General features: G+C 44.5%; 1 protein-coding gene, 1 long non-coding RNA gene and 1 other non-coding gene across 9 annotated transcripts in view; 2 read left to right on the forward strand and 1 right to left on the reverse strand.

The window, feature by feature from the left end:
• PDZD2 (PDZ domain containing 2) overlaps nt 1–17,605 on the forward strand; it is a 310,856-nt gene that overhangs the window by 250,048 nt on the left and 43,203 nt on the right. The window lies entirely within an intron of this gene.
• LOC118704042 lies at nt 1,656–1,724 on the reverse strand. Its single transcript, XR_004983271.1, has one exon. It is a non-coding gene; the product is annotated as a small nucleolar RNA SNORD2 (small nucleolar RNA).
• LOC123651195 lies at nt 2,195–5,623 on the forward strand. The gene is made up of 2 exons (XR_006739736.1): nt 2,195–3,471; nt 5,443–5,623. It is a non-coding gene; the product is annotated as an uncharacterized LOC123651195 (long non-coding RNA).

Genomic DNA, 17,605 nt, shown 5'->3' on the forward strand with positions numbered 1-17,605 from the left:
TTTCTAGCTCTCTTTCCCACTCCCTTCCTCTCTGTAAAAAAATCAATAATATATTATATATACCCTGTTTCCCCGAAAATAAGATAGTATCTTAATTTTTTCTCCCAAAGTTACGCTACGTCTTATTTTCAGGGGATGTCTTATCTTTCCATGTGCTAGGTCTTATTTTCAGAGGATGTCTTATTTTCGGGGAAACACGGTATATATATATTTAAAAATAAGAATAAAATGAAGAAAGGAAAGAGAGGTTCAATGTAACAGTGTGTGAAATGGGTGACACCTCTTAAGTGATTAGGAGCCTGTCTCCCTTTTTATATTTTTAACAACAAAAAATAAGTGCTGATTGCCTTTGCAAATCCGCTGTTGTCAAAGCTCAGTGAGGAAGGTTTTGCTTTGCACATCCATCAGCAGACCTGTCTCCGGCTTCCTCTGACATCAGGGAAGCAGTGCTAACATTGTTGGAATCACTCGTTTGGGAAACTCTTGGAGAACTTTGAGGTGATCAGGGTTTAAGCAGGAATAAAGAACCTCAGCTCTCGAAAGGAAAGGAGAGCCAAGCTGGACCTCACGACTCAGTAAGTCTGATGCTAGTGTTTGAATCTTTGTTTGTTGGCAGCATCGAGAGGTGTGAGAACCCTGGGAACAGTCTTCAGGAGAAGTCAGCATCCTCTCGGGTAGATACCTACCCAGATACAAAGAGAAAGGAGAGGTGCTCCTGTGCTGTTTGAATTGAATAATTGATAAAGTGTTCACTCTAAATGTTTCCCAAAGTATCCGGGGGGTTGAGAACTTGTATTGCAGCATCTGAAAGTATCATTTCAGGTTGAATCAAGCTGCCCTGAGAAGTGAGTGTGAGCTAGATTTTTCTGGTGAGTTGAATTTAGAGCTTAATGCAAAAATCAGTGAGCACCGAATGTGCAAGCTTGTGATTAGTATTAAGACAGGAAGCTTCCAGTGTCTGATTGACAATCTGATCTTCATAGAGAGAAGCTACTGATGCCGAGAGACACTGGCAGGACATATTGCATGCTGGGGTCTAGGCATGAAGGATGTGTGTATCCTTCTAGGAAGACTTCCTAGAAGAGGTGGCACTTAACACAGATTATAGTGATGTGTTTGTTCATGTGACAGTTCGGTTAATGTCTTTCCCTATTAGTAAAGGATCCATTAGAGTAGGGCCCACATCAGCTTTGCTTTCTCCTGTATCTTGTGCTCACTGTCAGCTCTCAGTATGTATTATAGGATGGATGGTTGGTTGGACAGGTAGGCAGACAGGTTGCTATAACGTCTGTCATTCCTAATGTACCTGCAGACTCCTCATAAGATTTGGTTGTCTTGCACTGACTTGCCCATCTTCCCCAGCACACCATGAATTTTAAATGGGCATGACACATAGTAGGTGCTTATTATTTGTGTCTGAAAACTAGAAAGTCTGTCTGCCTTTCTCTTCTGGGCATTTCATCTCAGACACGAATAGCAGTGATGCAGCAATCATTTCTAGAATTGAAAGGACACTGTCTTTTCCTTTGAGGTAGGACATTTGTGGCAGCACCTCATGAACAAATGAGTACATTTCGTGTTGTTTGATTAAAATTTGAAACATGTAGCAGCTATAAAGAGAATTTAGGGCTTGATTTTTTTTTTTTTTTTTAATCAAGTGATCAGCAATGAATATTCTCTTCATTTCAGGTCAGTCCCGAAAGATGTTTGCCATCATTTCACTAGGGCTTGATTTTTAACAAATCAATAATAAAGACTAAGGACAGAACATCCCCAGGGAGTTGGTGAAGTGGGATGTGAGTGAAAAGACCAGGGAAAGGACCATGGGCCTGCCGGTCTCCAAGATGCACGTTCTGGTGAAATCGAGCTACGGTGCCAGAGACCTTGGAGATTAGCTCGTCCAAACTTTGCATTTCCACATGTGTCAAACACAAGGCCCGCGGGCCAAATCCGTCCCGCCAGGCCTTGGAATGTGGCCCGCACCGCGCTGTCATCACTGCACTCCGCTGCGTTTCCATCACAGTGACAGTTTATGACTGTTCAGTAAACCATTCGGCCCGCGATTTAGGCTGGATTTTAGATTTTGGCCCCTTCTCTGATTGAGTTCGACACCCCTAATCTAGACCAATGTTCGGCAAACTCATTAGTCAACAGAGCAGCAAACTGCGAGTTGCAGTTTGCCGACCACTGGGCTAGACATCAGTGGTGAGAGAGAAGACCATTGAGCTCCGCTGATAGCAGACATGTTCCCCAGACAAGTCACACTATGGCTGTAGTCAGTTATGAGGGAAAAGCAGAAAAAAGACAGGAGAGGAAAGGTGAACACACCAAGGAAAGCATTCCCATGATGTAGCTGACCATCGGCCCCCCAGCTTTCCCACTGGAGGGGCCTGTTTGGCAGGTCTGAGTGGGGTGGGACCCAGGAGACTATTTTCAAAAGCATCCCAGGCGATCCGACGCTCACCCACATTTTGAAAAGCAAACCTTTGGGAGATGGTGGCTGCTGGGAGGAGCAGCAGGTTCAAGCACACCCTCTGTTGGCCGTATGGCAATTTCCATGACACAGTGCAAAGAGGCAAGGCTCCTCTTGGCTGAGGACTGGATGAGGCCTCGGGACCTCTGTGTGGGTGGTTTTGAGATAAGGGGAGCTTTTAGGCTCCCGACTGCCTCCCTCCTTTCTATAATTTATGATCGGGGGTACGAGGCCGAGGCGTGTGCGGTGCATACCGGAAACCTGGAGTCACAGGTCCCCCCAGCCGCACTGGGTCTTTGTGAGCACAGACCTGCTTGCACATCGAGGTTCTCACCACCTCGTCGGACACCCTGGTGTACAGACTGCAACTGCTGATGCCGAAGCTGTATTATCCTGGCACTAGCCCAAGTCCAGCAGCCATGCGTACTTACCCCAATTCCCCAATTGTATTTTTTTCTCTCCACTGCCCGCAACTGTGAACTCCCTCCCTGTTCCCCTCAAAGTCCCAGACTTTCCCAAGTAGGTCTCGGTTCACTTAGACATTCCTTGAGCCACACTTCCGAGGGCATGGCCTTTTAGAAGACGTTGCTTTAAACTCAGTGCCGTATGTCACGTTGCCAGAGCAAGATAAGCAAGACCAGGCTGCAATCACCGCTGGCCAATGAAAATAAGATGCACGCGTGGGGTGGCTTTGGTTTGGCTTGGTCTGGTTTCAGATCTAAGGAGATGAAGTGATTATTTAGATGGGTGGGAGGGGGAATCTAAGATAAGAATAATGATTTGGCCTTGGATGGATTGCCCAGGAAACTGCTGAGGTTTGAGTTAGGCTGATTCCCATGGCACAGTTTCCGGGGCCTGTTCCAACTCGCTACCTGGCTCAGCACTGCGTTTTCATCCTAGCAGTTTGCATTTCTCAAGGAAGTAAACAGCCCATGTGATCTGCATCGGAAAGCAAATGCGGTTCTTTAGCCTCGTGCTGCCGTGGTCTTCCAAGCGGGGTGAGCACCCTGGGGACGGATGGCAGTTTCCAAGTGGGGGAAGCCCAGTGTGGGAGGAGAGTGCTAGCACTTAACAGAGATGTTCATCTCCTTTGAGATGGTTTTGTGCTTAATCGTGCATGTATGCATCAGTGCGGTAATGCTGGGCTAACATGGGTGAGCCTGTGTCGGGAGTGCCTCCTGGCCTCACAGCGCGGAGCATTGTGAAATCTCCTTAGTGTGTTACCTGGTTAGCATCATTTAGATTTGAAAAAATTCCTGCAAACTTCAGTGAAAATAAAGCATGGGCTACTGGAGCATGTAAAAAGTCTCTTTGCCCTCCAAATAATTTATTTTATGCAAATAATACTGTGGAAGTCTTGAAGGGACCTCTCCCTTCCGAGAAGTTACTTCCTGTCCATTACCGGATGCCAGGATGCTGCTCAGCACTACCCCCTGTTATAAATACTCCTTCTAGATCACCAGGACGAATATCTGTTTTTTGGGGGGGAGTTCCAATCTCTAGTTCTCACATAGGAATGCAAAGTAGGATATATTAACTTCAAGGAAAGTGTTGGTTCAGAAATGAAACTGAAATAAAAATGTCTTCTGCAGTAGGCAGAATGATGGCAGTTATACAGGGAACTCAGTAGGTGTGACTCATTTATGCACCTCTGTCTGAGGTAATAGAGCTAATTCGTTCATGAGCTTCGCTCAGTCTTTCAGAGAACAGGAATCATTGAGATGTATGTGTCTCTTGAGACTTGAAATAGAGACGGCACTGATACACAATCAGAGTCTTACTCTCATAGGAGAAACAGGATCTCTCCACGTAGTTTCCATTCCAGTTATTGTGCTGGTTTTTTTAAGGCAGATGACGGAGTCACCTCTGACAGTGCATAGATCAGTTAGACCAGTGGTCGGCAAACTCGTTAGTCAACAGAGCCAAATATCAACAGTACAACGATTGAAATTTCTTTTGAGAGCCAAATTTTTAAAACTTTTTCTAATGCCACTTCTTCAAAATAGACATGCCCAGGCCATGGTATTTTATGGAAGAGCCACACTCAAGGGGCCAAAGAGTCGCATGTGGCTCGTGAGCCACAGTTTGCCCACCACGGAGTTAGACTACTAGGCATTGAGTGCTCCAAACAGAACAACACCACCTCAGACTTCGTGAGCAGTGGGAGGTGTGGAGTTTTTTGGTATATTTCTTTTTTCCACCACACCTTACCCAATAAGTACACAGCCAAGAACTAAAAACAAAGTAAAATGCAAGAAAAGAGAAGGTGCCCTGTGGAATCCAGGGCAGAAATTTCTCAAAGAAATCGAGCTGCTTAAAATGAATAGAATTCTCCCCACCCAAGTGTTTGCTTGCCTACGTCTTCGTTTGCTGTTTGTTTGCTTGGTTTTCGTTGCCCAGTTTTTTATGTAAGTGACTGGCTTAGCTCAGTGAATGACATTTGCAGAAAAGGTAAACCAGGCCTCTCCCTTCTGGCTCTTGCTTGGATTTCTTCGCTTGAAGTGACTTTCCCTCCGCTCCTAACTGGGACTCGAAAGCCCCTAATTTTTCGAAGGGACTTTCCTAATTGCGCAGCTTTCTGTCGTCTCGACTGTCTCTGATTGCCAATCTCATTTGTTATCTGTCCCATTTTAGCACTTAAAAATCAGGAAGATGCCTCCCCTAGTTTATATAAATGGCAAGGTAGCTAAATTTTTCAAAATGTGCTGGTAACACTGTTGTTTCACGTTTATTTCCCCTCGAAACAAATATGTTCATAAATATTTGTGAAATTATCTTAAAAGCTAGTGGTGGCAAATAGGTGGCCTATCTCTCTCTCTCTCTCTCTCTCTCTCTCTCTCTCTCTCTCTCTCTCTCTCTCTCTCTCTCTCTCTCACACACACACACACACACACACCACCCACCCACCCCCTTCAGCTCCAAGAGCAAACATTTCTAATTCTTCCTGACACTCTTCCCACTGCTACCAGACACAACCTCAGGAGTTGATGAGTTGGCATTCAGGTACCCACAACCGGGCTTAGTATGAATCAACACAGGATTCAGCCAGCTTGACTTTGCCACCATGTGAGCCAGTGCTTTGGGGGATACAAAGACACAACACACAGTCTTCCTCTCTTGTAGTAATGTATTATATTCCATAATGAATTACATTTCTTTCTGTATTTTTCATATTCCCCTGTTCTGTGCAATAAATTCTTTTTTTTTTTTAATAAGTTTTTATTGTTCATATTATTACAAATGTTCCTTTTTTCCCCCCACCATTGCTCTCCTCCACCAGGTTCCCACCCCACCCTCTGCCCTTTCCCCACCCCCCATTGTCCTCATCCATAGGTGCACAGTTTATGTTCATTCTCTTCCCACGTCCCCCTCTCCCCTTTTCCCCAAGAATCATCAGTTCATTCCCCTTCCATACCTCTGATTCTATTATAGTCAACAGATACTATTGTTCATCAGATTTTTTTTTTTAATTTCCTTGGTTTTTAGATTCACTTGTTGATAGTTACGTATTTGTTGTTCATAATTTTTATCTTTGTTTACTTTCTCTTCTGAAAGAACCCCCTTCAGCAATTCATATAATTCTGGTTTGGTGTTGATGAACTCCTTTAGCTTTTTTTTATTAGTGAAGCTCTTTATCTGACCTTCGATTCTGAGTGATAGCTTTGCTGGATAGATTATCTTTGGCTGTAGGTTCTTACTATTCATCACCTTGAATATTTCTTGCCATTCCCTTCTGGCCTGCATGGTTTCTGTTGAGAAGTCAGCTGACAATCGTATAGGTGCTCCTTTATAGGTAACTACCTTCTTTGCTCTTGCTTCTTTTAATATTCTCTCTTTGTCTTTTGCTCTTGGAATTTTAAGTATGATGTGTCTTGGTGTGGTCCTCTTTGGATTCCTTTTGTTTGGAGTTCTGTGCGCTTCTTGGACTTGTAAGTCTAATTCGTTCACCAGGTGGGGGAAGTTTTCTGTCACTATTTCTTTCAGTATGTTTTCCATATCTTGCTCTCTCTCATCTTCTGGGACCCCCATAATTCTGATGTTGGTTCGCTTGAAGTTGTCCCAGAGGTTTCTTACATTATCTTCAATTTTCTGGATTCTCTTGCCTTCTAGCTTCTGTGAAGGAGTGTCTTCTGGCTCTTTATGTTCCAAATCTTTGACTTGATTCTTGCGATCTTCCCTTCTGTTTTTAGGACTCTGTAAAATATTTTTTATTTTAGACAATGTATTCTTTATTTCTTGTTGATCCCTTATCATTTCTTGTTGACTCCTTATTAATTCTAGTTGATCTCTTTTCATATCCTCATAGGTCTTATCCATCTTTTCTAGGAAATTCTTGAAAAACCTTATAAGCGTAGATTTGAACTCTATATCCAGACGCTTTTTGTCCTCCATTTCTTTCGTTTGTGATCTATTTTGTTGTCGCATTTCGCAGTTACAGATGGGATGGGGTTTCAGGGTGGAGCCTACAGCCTTGGCTTCCGTCAGCCCCGCCCTATGTGGGTCCTTCAGTGCTCGCTGCTGGTGCCTCTGAGAGAAAGGTGCCCTCGATTTTCGCCTGCTGCCAAACAGTCTATGCTCTCCCCCAATGAGCCCGGTATTGGGGTTCAGTTCCGTTGGAAGTGGAGTTGGAGGTGGCGTTCAGAGCAGTCTGGAGCCCCAGTCTCCTTCCCGTCAGGGCAATGCCGTGACACAGCCAACAGTCCCTTCTCTGCGCGCAATGTGCTCGAAGCCGGGACCTCCTTTCGCTGCTTCCCCGGGGTTCCACCTTACAGCCCGGCTCCCTATGGCTGAGCCTGAGTCCCCGGGGTCTGGCCTAGAACTGGAGTTCAGAGCAGTCGGGGGCCCAGCACAGTCGGAGTTTTATCCCTCCTCTCCGGCTCCGTCCTCTCCGCGCGCCGTGTCTCCGTACCTTGGGCTTTTCCAGCTCCTCCGCGCCTCCTTCTGGTTTTCTCCTTGCTTCTCACTGTAGAATTTCCAGTCAGTCAACCTTCCTGTAGTTCTGGGCAATGTCCATTTTATATTTTAGTTGTATTTTATTGAAATTGTTGTGTGCGGCTGCAGCTAGGTGTTCACCTGGGCGCAGCCATCTTGGATCTCTCTGTGCAATAAATTCTTAGGAGCCATATGCTATATAGCAGCGGTTGCCAACCGGTGGTCGGTGGACCACTGGTGGTCTGTGGGGTCCTAAAAGTTGGGGACCGCTGCTATATAAGATCTAAAGGAGGGTTATCTTATTCCTTCCAGGGACCAGGGAGGGTGCAGTGGATGGGGTGTTTGACTATTCCGTGGGGTTTCCACAGGAACACCCACAAAAATGGAGTGACATTCTAGAGCAGAAAAATAGCATGTACAGTGTGATCCACCAGTAGAAAAATTTTAAATTTTAAATTCAAGGATAAATAGTCTATTAAGTGAAAATGTTTAACCCATGCTTTTAGTTCCAGACTAAGGAATTGTGGCTTATTTTACAGGTCTGTGGCTCATTGATGGCTTTACAGTGAGTGACAGAGCTTTTGAGGGGCCCCCGTTTTTGTTTTAAGGTCCCTGCAATGGTGAGCTAGATGAAGACTAGACTTGAGGTGGAGAGTTAGCCTAAAAGTCTTTAGCCTAAAAGCAGCCAGAGCCTGGAAGGAGGGAGAAGGTCCATGCAGATAGGAAGGTGGGAAGCAACGTTGTGACTGGTCAGTGGAGGAAGGGAGCAGGGCCCACTGCCAGTGGGTGTGCTGGGCCTTGGGCTTGCCACTTAGCAAGCCAAGGGCTCTGTGGTGGTAGAGAAGGAGGAAATGACTTTCCTCCTCACTTTTTTTTTTTTTAATTCAGAAGGCAGGGCTGATCCTAAGCAGTATTTACCTTTGAACCCTCTAGCCTCCAGGTATCTTCTCCTCCTCTCTTGCTGTCGCCTTCCCCCTCTCCCCCCCGCCTCGTCACAGGTTGCCTGGATCCTAGTACCCTCATTCTGTTCTAAACTCCTGTTGTGGTACCCATCCCCTAAGGTCCCGGCCTCCCAGGCAGCCTCTCCTCTAAGTAATTTTCTCCCCTGCCCCGCCCCCCTCCGTGCCACCACCAACAAAAAGACCACAACACAAACGAAATCCTTCCCATTTCTCTGAGGCCCTCTATTTGTGAGTATACCAATCTGATTAAAGCAAAGACACTTAGCAAAATCTGTGAATTTTAAAAAGAGGATCCTCGTCTTTTCAAATGAGTTTCTTATGGGTATCTTTTTAAAATGAAATTGAAAATATAATTCCCAAAGCCTGGGTGGCAAAGCTGTTTTTAGAGGAAATACCTCAGTAGACCAGTAAGCCTTCTTCTGGTAGCAGCTTCCTGAAGACATCTGTACTTGTCAGTGCCTTCCCTTCAGCGAGTTCAGTTATGGCTCCTAAAAACTCTCCCGTTTGTTGGCAGTGAACCTTGGATAGGGACGGGTAGCTGAGGGCATGAGCTATTCCTGTAAATGAGAGGTTGGCACTTGGTAAAGCTCACATTGTAAACATTTCAGGCTCTGCTAGCCGGACAGCATCCATGAATTCCCTGATGTGGGGCCTAGTGTAAAAGCAGCCTCAGGCAATAAGTAAACTAATGATCATGACTGTGTTATAATAAAACTTTACACAAACAGGTAAATTGGGCCAGATTTGGCTCCCGGGCAGCCTTTTGCCAACCTCTGCTGTCCATGATCATGTGTGAGCCTGGGACCACTTCTTATTACTGCTGCCTCCTCAGGCTCATCTCAGCTTCCCAGGCACTTGCTTCACCAACTGCAGGCCTTTAGAAATATCTCCCAGCAAATGAGCATGACCCCGATACCACTCCTGGAAAAGGCAGAATTCAGAGTGCAGCTCGTGTTGGTCTGGAAAAGGCAGCAGAAGGCCTTAGGGAGAATGGCCTGGAACTTCAACAGCAGCCCACAATTTAGCCAGTGTCTGCAGTGGGGCCCCTTACTCTTCATCTGAAACCTGCCTACATGGTGTGCCCCATTAAAACAATCCCTTCCAGTTACAGTAAGCCCGTAATCATGTAAAACTTCCTCTGAAACGTTTGTAGAAGAAAAGGCCCTGGGAGGACCTGGCGTGTGTCTACTGTTGCTGCTGAATTGGAGTTGACTCCGCTGCTGTAGTTGGCCACCTCTGACATCTACCCCTTATTTTCTTTCCTGACATGCCTTCTGTTTACTTCTTCGGTCTCTTTTTCATGCTGTTTTGATAGCCTTCCTCCTTCAACTTTTTGTATATCTTGAGATGTTCATGCACACACACACACACACACACACACACACACACACACACATACTTTTATCACTCTGGAATTTCGGGAAAGGCATATCCTAGTCCTGCTCCCAGAGATGTGTCCTCTGAGAGCCGGCAGCCAGCTCCCGCTGAGTGACCAGGGGTCTGCCTGTAGGAGCCAGCCCACAAACCCAGAGAAGAATGCTGGCCCCATAGTGTTCTTACCCACTAACTCACGGGAACATGGCAAGAGCGAGAGATTCCGGCATCATAGAGTTTGTATTTGCTTCCATTTGAAATGAGTACCAAGGAGGGACAGATTCTCCTTGCCATCTGCCTCTCCTATTATCTTTGAAGAACTGAGAGTCACTTGAGGACACTGACCTCTCCTTGGGAAGGTGACACATGCAAATCCATCGCAGGAGGGGAAAATGGCACCAATGACTGATGGCACTCCTAGTTCTTACAGGTGATTTATTTGCCTGGACTTTCTAAGGGACCAAGAGAGTTATTGGATTTGCATGAATAAAAATCATCCAGATCACCCACAAAGTGGGCTCAAATTGTTCGGGGATGGTAAGTGGGAGGAATCCGGAAATGGGCCCAGCTAGAACAAGGACAGTATTATTTAATTGGCTGAGCCACAGTCCCGGAGCCTCAGTGGACATCAGCACCACTCCACCCAGCTGCCTCTGCGGCTCTGCGTGTTCCGAGCCTGCTGGCGCTTGGCGAGTCTGACTGTTCGGTTTTTCTGTTTTCCCCTTCAGTCCTGAGTTACTCTTTCTGTTGGAAAGCATCAAGTCTAGTGTCACAGTAGATTTGTGTTTTAATTTCTGCAGCCCGCCCGCCGGCTTCTTGCTACTTTGGGGCCGATTTATGGTTGTTCTTATTCCCTTTTTCTGAATAGTTATTTACTCCCCAGCCCTGGCCTCTGGTTCTCCTTTGGCCATTCAAACATCTGCCCCAGGGACTTGTAAAATGAGCTTCCTTTGGCAGCCTACAAACAACCCTGGTGTGCCTGGAGCATGAAAGGGAAACCACCAGGCTCCACTGTCACGTAGATACTGACCAGGGAAGGAGCCAGCACGGCTTCCTAGGGATTTGGAGCCTGGATGTCTTCTGTCACATCTGCAGATTATTTTTTCCCCCCCAAGTGTTAGAAGTCATAAAAACTGGGTGCAACTGGTCCTCCTCCTGTTTTCCTTGGGATCAGATGTGCTTGTGCAATGGAAATGGTTGGAGATAAAAGCCACGCTTTGCATGGTTTGTTTGCAAGGCTTCAAGAGTTAGCTGAGAAAGATAGATGACGCCCCAGAGTTCGACAATGAGTTAGTCACGGTGTGTTCACAGAGATCTCATCAGCGCTTTGGACAGTGGTCACAGCACATTTCTAAGTACCAGACTCTCAGCATGGACCAAAGGGCCTCTCTCATAGTAGATGATAATGTTTGTTCCCCACTCCCAAAAGCCTAAAATTTGCCAGAAGATAAAGCTCAATTTCTGTGCTGTTTCTCTTCTACAATTACTGTATTTTTCGGACCGTAAGACGCACTGTTTTCCCCCCAGAAGTGGGGGGGGGAAAGTCCCTGCGTCTTATGGTCCAAATATAGCCTACACATATACTTTTAAAAAAAAGTGTTTTTACTTGCCCGGCTCTGTGTGGTCTCTGTGTGCTTGCCTGGCTCTAAAATGGTTCTAAATGCTGCTGTTTGCTTAGGGTGGTTACATGTGTTTATGACTGTGATGTTGGGTTTTAATGCACATAAAATATTTTAGGACACTATTTGTTTCAGAATCTTTTTTTCTTCATTTCCCTTCTCTAAAAACTGATGCGTCTTATGGTCCGGAGCGTCTTATGGTCCGAAAAATACGGTATTTCCAGCCACATTGTCCAGTGCAGCTCTTTAGAGGTTCTGCACTGAGATAAAAATGCCAACATAATGACACTCGGGTCATTAAAATGCCAACCAAGACAAATGCCCTTGCAAATTATAACCCAAAGACATTAAAATCTAAGGTAGTTAACATCCAAGCTTAAATTCCCTTGACCTTTTTAAAAAATATATATTTTATTGATTTTTTACAGAGAGGATGCGAGAGGGATAGAAAGTTAGAAACATCGATCAGCTGCCTCCTGCACACCACTATTGGGGATGTGCCCGCATCCAAGGTACATGTCCTTGACTGGAATCGAACCTGGGACCCTTCAGTCCACAGGCCAACACTCTATCCACTTAGGCAAACCGGTTAGGACTCCCTTGACATTTTGAGTTAAAAACCAAAGCACTTCATGGCCTCCTTCAATCTCTCCTATTATTTTGCTTCATCTTAACTAAGGATATATATTTTTTAATTTTATTATGTATTGGTTTTGGGTATATAGTTAAGTGGTTAGACAATCATATACATTAGTGCTCCCCTTCATATTTCTAGTACCCCAACTGGCACCACACATAGTTATTAATATTATTGACTATATTCCCTATGCTTTACTTTTCTTCCCATGACTATTTTGTAGCTACCAATGTGTGCTTCTTGGTCCCTTCACCTCTTTCACTCGGCGCCCCGACCCCTTCCCCCTCTGGCAACCATCATTCTCTCTCTGTATCTATGAGTCTCTTTCAGTTTTGTTGTTTATTTGGTTCTTTAGTTTCCACATGTACCGTATTTTCCGGCGTATAAGACGACTCCCTAATTTTACAGTTAAAACATAGGTTTAGGCCTATATTCGCTGTATAAGACTACCCCCCCACTTCAAAGAAAAGATTTACTTTGCTGTCAAGATCTGCAGGTAATTTTTGTGCAATTTTGGTCTTTTGCCCCTGATATTCAGCTGACTTTTTCTCGTTTCAAAAGTGGTCTTATACGCCGGAAAATAGGGGTAAGTGAAATCATATGGTGCAGTATGTGTCTTTTTCTGGCTGACTTATTAACCAAAGAGATTCTTGGTGTTGGGTGCTGGGGAGAGGCAGTGGTTTTCAGCATCTGTAGCCTGGGCTGTTTGCCCCTGGAACAAATATGGCTCTTTCAGCTCCAAGAAAGTGGAATTTGTTAAACAGCAGGTCTCTTGTGCGCTTTATTATGTAGTGAAATAGAAACGAACAAAGAGTAAATAGACTTACAATGGTAGCAAAACATTGGCCCCACACCCTTGGCATTTAGAAGAATGAGACAATCCCCAGCCCCTGGACAGTGGTCCCAGGCAGAATTCTGTTCCCAGGAACTTACTGAATTTTGCCAAAGGTTATGTCAAAAATTGTAAAAAGTCTGAAATTTTACCGCAGATTAATGGATGCTGGCAGAAGGCATAAGACTCCTGGGTCAGAGACAAATGGCATTGGTATGGCACAGCGGTTTTTGCTTTCTCCGATCCCAACCTAAGGTTCCATCCAGCTTCGAGTTTCATATTTGCATAATTTCCTCCTTGTCTCCCTCCCCCTCTGCCCGCATGCACACATGTCCTTTGGGAGTGATGCAGTGAGGCTCATGTAGGTGGACACACAGTGGATTTGTTTGACAGCTGAGTAATCCTGAGCAAAGACAGCCTGAATATTCTATGATGGGCTAGGAGCAAATCTGATTTCTCTTTCCTCCAGTGAGGGGCATTATCTTTATCCTACTGGACAGTATACAAATCTACTGCTTTCTCCTCAGACATTGTCAGTCTACAAGCATCCTTGAAAGAATAGACAATCCACAGTACAAAGAGCCTGTGTTTCTCAAGCTGAATAAATACAAGCAAGAAATGCTGCTTCCTCCAGTCTAAGCCCTTCTAGGTTCACAAGACACAAATGGGAGAGACCCGGGAGAGATGTTTCCCAACAGGCTGCAGCAGACACTCAATAATGTCAGACAAAGGAGGGCTGATGATGACAATATTCTTCTCTCAAAAATGCCAGTCAGTCTATAGCAGTTGTTTGGAGTCTATGACTGTGAATTTAAATTCAGTTTTCAGGAATCTCTCCAATCTAAGTGGAGGAATCAACCTGGTACTATTTACTATGCTTTTTGTTTATATTCAACAGCTTCTTCTTTTTTAAAATATGTTTTTATTGATTTCAGAGATAGAAAAATCAATGATGAGAGAGAATCATTGATCGGCTACCTCCTGCACATGCTCTACTGGGATCTAGCCCACAACCCAGGCATATACCCTGACCATGCCTGGGTTGTGGGCTAGAACTGTGATCTCCTGGTTCATGGGTCGATGCTCAACCACTGAGCCACAACAGCTGAGCTCCAGAGCTTCTTGCTTTGCACTCACACTTTGAGACACAAGTATGGGCACTGTGGTGTGCTGCGTTGGGTGTGGATTGTGTCTTGGACAGAGCTTCCACATTCTCAGAAGCAGGCATTTTCCATCCTGGGCCACATTTTCCATGTCCACTGCCTTTTGACCTAGAAGGGCTTAGACTGGAGGAAGCAGCATTTCTCGCTTATATTTATTCAGCTTGAGAAACACCCTCTGTGGATTCATGAAGCAGACCCGTTGTTGGTGATTCTGAGGCGTGCTTCCCAAGTGAGCTAGTGGGTGCGAATGCCTCTGCCACCACTCCTCAGCAAGCTGCTCTTCCTGGGGTTTTGAATGTTCCAGAGGTCAAGTCGTATTGCTTTCTGCTTCATATTGTTGGACAGTGATTGGATGTGCCTCTTGTGTGGCATATCTGTCTCCTTTTGGGAAGACTCACTTCGAGTTTCTGTCTAGCCTGCTGCTTGGATGGACCCCTGTTTTCTTTCCTAGCCTTGCTGGCTGAGTCCGTGAGTCTTTTTTACTTCTGCTATTCCTTTACTTTCTGACGCAGATATTTTTTTCTAAAATACTATTCTAGACTCTGTCATGTGGGGCCCATCGTTGTGAAAGAGATGAATCAGTGAGTCCCCTCTTTACTAAAGAATCCATTATTCAGTTGTATCTTGACCACCACCATCTTTGACTTGGTTAATTCCATGAGGAAATAGCCTCCCACCAGACCAACATCAACATCACGTTCTGGCCTATTATTGTTCCTCCTGGCTCCCATTTCTCAGGCCACTTCCATCAGGGCAACAAAAATAACCATGTCCTTTTAAAATTTACCCAGGGCCCTAGCCAGTTTGTCTCAGTGAATAGAGCGTCGGCCTGCAGACTGAAGGGTCCTGGGTTCGATTCTGGTCAAGGACATATGCCTGGGTTGCAGGCTCCATCCCACAGTAGAGGTCATAAGGAGGCAGCCGATTAATGATTCTGATCATTGATGTTTCTATCTCTCTCTCTCCCTCTCCCTTCCTCTTTGAAATCAATTATAAAATATATACACATATATATTTATCCAGGAATTATTTATTTTGTTTTTTGTCCTCTTTCTGGTTTTCCTCTTCTTTCAATCTGATCCCTGTGGGCATAGCTGTACTAAATCCTCTTACTCAGGCTCTTTATCTGCAGTTTATAAATCACATCTCTCATTGTTTTCCGGGCCTGGGACCCCTTTGGGGAAGCTCTTAGATTTTGCTCTCTGTGGTTTTGCCTTTCTTCCTCGTTTGGATTTTCTTAGGTCCCAGTAACGCTCTCTCACTAAGGACTGGCTAAGTGTCTCCCCGCTTTTGTAATGCTCACTTTAAGAACAGTTAGGAACATCTCTCTTTTCCTTACACATTGTTCTACCCTGGACTTCACAATCTCACCTTGCCTTTGTATATGTCCAGTCTGTCATCTAAGATCTCATCTTCTTAAGGAAATAGCTCTGTTCCTGTAGCAAATCATCAAGTATGTGTTATCTCTCTTGCACTGCTTCTATTCTAATTGTAAAACCAGAGCATATCCTCAAATCCTCTGTGGTGACCTGGGCAGCCCTGATTTCTGAAAGCCAAGTTCTCTAAGCACATGCCTTTGAAACTGTCTTCTTCCTAGCATAATTCTTTATGCCTTAAAATTGGTATACATCATGTATATTCTTCAGCATAATTATGAGGACATTTTTACTTAGATTCTCTCCAAGTCAAGTAATAGTATCTTTAGAATTTGTATACTGTGGTTATATAAATGAATAGTAATTTTTAATATAGTTGTGTGTTTTTTAAAAAATATATTTTTATTCATTTCAGAGACAAAGGGAAAAGGAGAGATAGAAACATCAGTGATGAAAAATAATCATTGATCAGTTGCCCCCTGAATGCCCCCTACCCATAGCCCAGTCATGTGCCCTGCCCAGGAATCAACCATGACCTAATAGTTCATAAGTTGATGCTCAACCACCGAGCCATGCCAGCCAGTCTAGTTGTTATCTATGACTCTTGGAATATATTAAAGTTTTTTTGATTTTTTTTTTAAATAAATAAAGCTGCCTTCTTACCTTTTAAGTTTACAGTAACTTTATGGAGCTTTTTCTTCAACTTGAATCTAAGAACCTGGCTTTGTTTTCGTTTGTTTTTGTTTTGTTTTGTTTCGAGTTTCTTCTGCTTTATTTGTAATTTAAATCTGTTACCCTTGAAGTTGAAAAGTATATACAGTCTAGAGCTATAATCATAGTATATGCAATCACTAATTCCAGAGGCACCCTAAGACCTGGTAGAGAAAAAAGCTTAAGGTTTTTCTTTTAGGGTTTTGTTTTTATTTGTTTGCTTTAAATTTGTTTTTATTAATTTTAGAAAGAGAGGGAAAAGGAAAGGGAGAAACATCCATGTGAGAGAGAACCATCTATTGGCTACCTCCTGTAGGACCCCTACTGGGGATTGAGCTAGCTACCTGTGAATGTGCCCTGACCGGGAATCAAACTGGTGACCTCTGGGTGCATGGGATGATGTTCAATCCATTAAGCCACCTGGCCAGAGCTATTTTTGTGTTTTTTTTGTTTTTGTTTTTGTTTTGTTTTTTACCTAAAGCTTCACTATACCCCCCATTAAACACATTAGGTACTCTCCTACTGCTCTCAAATGCATTCTTATTTAATCCTCTTAATAAGCCTATAAGATAATTAGAAGGCAATTTTAACCCGTTAGAAGTAAGTACTTTTGTTCCTATTTTATGTGGTGCATGTGAATTTCATTGGACTGCATACACTTTATGTGTCTGTAGTTCATACAGAGAGTGAGACAGAGCAGAGGTTTCCACACTTGCTGGTTAAATACTTATATTCTGAATAGATGACAACTCGCCCTCATATTTTGGCTGGTGGGCTACTTTGGTGCAGCTGGGACCCTCATTCTCTCATTCTCCATCTCCGGGTAAGCTCAGGGGAGGGCAGGGAGGTTCCAGTGTAGGTCCTGCATGAACTAGGGCAATGATGAGTTCCAGAGGCCCAGGTCCTGTCCCATGTCCATAAGCCTAAGCTTTTATTAACTCTCTAGGTGACTCTAATGCACACCAACGCTTGTCTAGGTCATCCTGACCCTGGGAATCTCCCTCAAAATCAGTTAAAACTGATTTACTTTCAGCTGTTTCTTTCTTTTTCTTCTTTTTTTTTTTTTAAAAAAAATATATATTTTATTGATTTTTAACAGAGAGAAAGGGAGAGAGATAGAGAGCTAGAAACGTCGATGAGAGAGAAACATGGACCAGCTGCCTCTTGCACACCCCCTACCGGGGATGTGCCCGCAACCAAGGTACATGCCCTTGACCGGAATCGAACCTGGGACCTTTCAGTCTGCAGACGGACGCTCTACCACTGAGCCAAACTGGCTTCGGCTCAGCTGTTTCTTATACCACCAGCCTTACCTCCATTCCCAATGCCAGGTATCCTCTGTCAGCAAATGCGTTGTGTGTGCAAACCGAGTTGCTTTGGGGTAGGGGTGTCGAACTCAATCAGAGAAGGGGCCAAAATCTAAAATCCAGCCTAAATCGCGGGCCGAATGGTTTACTGAACAGTCATAAACTGTCATTGTGATGGAAACGCAGCGGAGTGCAGTGATGACAGCGCGGTGCGGGCCA

This window comes from Pipistrellus kuhlii, unplaced genomic scaffold, assembly GCF_014108245.1.
Source record: "Pipistrellus kuhlii isolate mPipKuh1 unplaced genomic scaffold, mPipKuh1.p scaffold_m20_p_4, whole genome shotgun sequence".
NCBI classification, from domain to species: Eukaryota; Metazoa; Chordata; class Mammalia; order Chiroptera; family Vespertilionidae; genus Pipistrellus; species Pipistrellus kuhlii.